At 59.6% G+C, this 2,500-nt stretch overlaps 1 pseudogene; it reads right to left on the bottom strand.

Annotated features, from left to right (window-relative positions):
* The window catches only part of LOC126432535 (large subunit ribosomal RNA), a 6,290-nt pseudogene that overhangs the window by 2,402 nt on the left and 1,388 nt on the right, over positions 1-2,500 (bottom strand).

The following is a 2,500-nucleotide window of genomic DNA, read 5'->3' as shown; positions in this document are numbered from 1 at the left end:
GCGAAGAAGAGGGCCCAGCCAGCGGGCTGCAGGCACCCCCAAGCCCCCATGAGAGATGGGGGCGTGGAAGTAGCCGACCGGCGTATCTGCTGGCAGGTGCAGCCAAGATCGGAGGGCTGCACGAACACAGACGTCAAGGGAAGAGAGGGCCCCAAGACGAGTCCTCCCCAGGGCGAGGCCATGGAAAATACCCGGGAGGATGACAGAACGAAGGGCAAAAAGCCGCTGCTGAGGTTTGAGTGGTGCACGCTTGATGATGTCCAACTGCTTCTCGACCTCCCGCCGGGGATGAAAAAGACTGCGTCCGCACGTGGAAAATTGCAGGCCTAGATACTTGAAAGTATCTCCCATCGCCAGTGCTGGGATGTTGTTCCCCCCAGCACGAAAGATGACAGTCTCGTCGACCTTGGTTTTCTTCTCCCGGCCTGATGAGACAAGGGCGAGAGAGAAACACTTCCGTGGGTTGACCTCGAGCCCGAGATCCCCCAGGGCCGACGTGGCGATGGTGAGAAGTTCCTGCAATCCATCACGAGTCTCGGCGAACAGCAGGAGGTCATCAGCGAATGCAGCCGCATTTATCCGCCGTCCAAGAATGCGTGCACCAATATGAGCAGGCAGACGAGACAAGAGAATGTCAATGGACATGTTGAAGAGAACAGGAGACAGCGGGTCACCCTGCCGGACACCCCTCGAAGGCCGCACTAGATCTGACGACTTCCCATCCGCGCAGATAACCGTCGATCCCGCCTCATAGCATCCCTGGATGTAGTCAACGAACTCGACCGGCAGACCATGGGCCCTTAGCACAGGACCAAGGGCACCGTGGGCAAGCGAGTCGAAGGCCTTTGACACATCCAGAGATGCCAAGTACAGCGAGCCGGCAGCTCGGCACGCCTGGGTCATCGCCAGATCGAGAAGAAAGGTGTTATGAAGCATCCCATCCTGAGGGATGAAAGCCCGCTGGCGACCGTCCAACACACAGTAGCGCATCAGGCGGCCAACCAGAACCTTGAGTCATAGTTACTCCCGCCGTTTACCCGCGCTTGCTTGAATTTCTTCACGTTGACATTCAGAGCACTGGGCAGAAATCACATTGCGTCAACACCCGCTAGGGCCATCGCAATGCTTTGTTTTAATTAGACAGTCGGATTCCCCCAGTCCGTGCCAGTTCTGAGTTGATCGTTGAATGGCGGCCGAAGAGAATCCGCGCACCCGCGCGCCCCCGGAGGAGCACGCTAAGGCGGACGCGGCCTCGCAGCAAGGAAGATCCGTGGGAGGCCAAGGCACGGGACCGAGCTCGGATCCTGCACGCAGGTTGAAGCACCGGGGCGCGAACGCCGCGCAGGCGCGCGCATCCTGCACCGCCGGCCAGCACGAGGCCGACCAACGGCGAGAGCAGACCACGCCCGCGCTAAACGCCCGCACTTACCGGCACCCCTACGGCACTCACCTCGCCCAGGCCCGGCACGTTAGCGCTGACCCACTTCCCGACCAAGCCCGACACGCCCCGATCCTCAGAGCCAATCCTTATCCCGAAGTTACGGATCCAATTTGCCGACTTCCCTTACCTACATTATTCTATCGACTAGAGGCTCTTCACCTTGGAGACCTGCTGCGGATATGGGTACGAACCGGCGCGACACCTCCACGTGGCCCTCTCCCGGATTTTCAAGGTCCGAGGGGAAGATCGGGACACCGCCGCAACTGCGGTGCTCTTCGCGTTCCAAACCCTATCTCCCTGCTAGAGGATTCCAGGGAACTCGAACGCTCATGCAGAAAAGAAAACTCTTCCCCGATCTCCCGACGGCGTCTCCGGGTCCTTTTGGGTTACCCCGACGAGCATCTCTAAAAGAGAGGCCCGACTTGTATCGGTTCCGCTGCCGGGTTCCGGAATAGGAACCGGATTCCCTTTCGCCCAACGGGGGCCAGCACAAAGTGCATCATGCTATGACGGCCCCCATCAACATCGGATTTCTCCTAGGGCTTAGGATCGACTGACTCGTGTGCAACGGCTGTTCACACGAAACCCTTCTCCGCGTCAGCCCTCCAGGGCCTCGCTGGAGTATTTGCTACTACCACCAAGATCTGCACCGACGGCGGCTCCAGGCAGGCTCACGCCCAGACCCTTCTGCGCCCACCGCCGCGACCCTCCTACTCGTCAGGGCTTCGCGGCCGGCCGCAAGGACCGGCCATGACTGCCAGACTGACGGCCGAGTATAGGCACGACGCTTCAGCGCCATCCATTTTCAGGGCTAGTTGCTTCGGCAGGTGAGTTGTTACACACTCCTTAGCGGATTCCGACTTCCATGGCCACCGTCCTGCTGTCTTAAGCAACCAACGCCTTTCATGGTTTCCCATGAGCGTCGATTCGGGCGCCTTAACTCGGCGTTTGGTTCATCCCACAGCGCCAGTTCTGCTTACCAAAAGTGGCCCACTTGGCACTCCGATCCGAGTCGTTTGCTCGCGGCTTCAGCATATCAAGCAAGCCGGAGATCTCACC

Source organism: Schistocerca serialis, unplaced genomic scaffold (genome assembly GCF_023864345.2).
Source record: "Schistocerca serialis cubense isolate TAMUIC-IGC-003099 unplaced genomic scaffold, iqSchSeri2.2 HiC_scaffold_1142, whole genome shotgun sequence".
Classification (NCBI taxonomy): Eukaryota; Metazoa; Arthropoda; class Insecta; order Orthoptera; family Acrididae; genus Schistocerca; species Schistocerca serialis.
The sequence above is the reverse complement of the archived record's forward strand: the minus strand, read 5'-3'. Positions and strand labels throughout refer to the sequence as shown.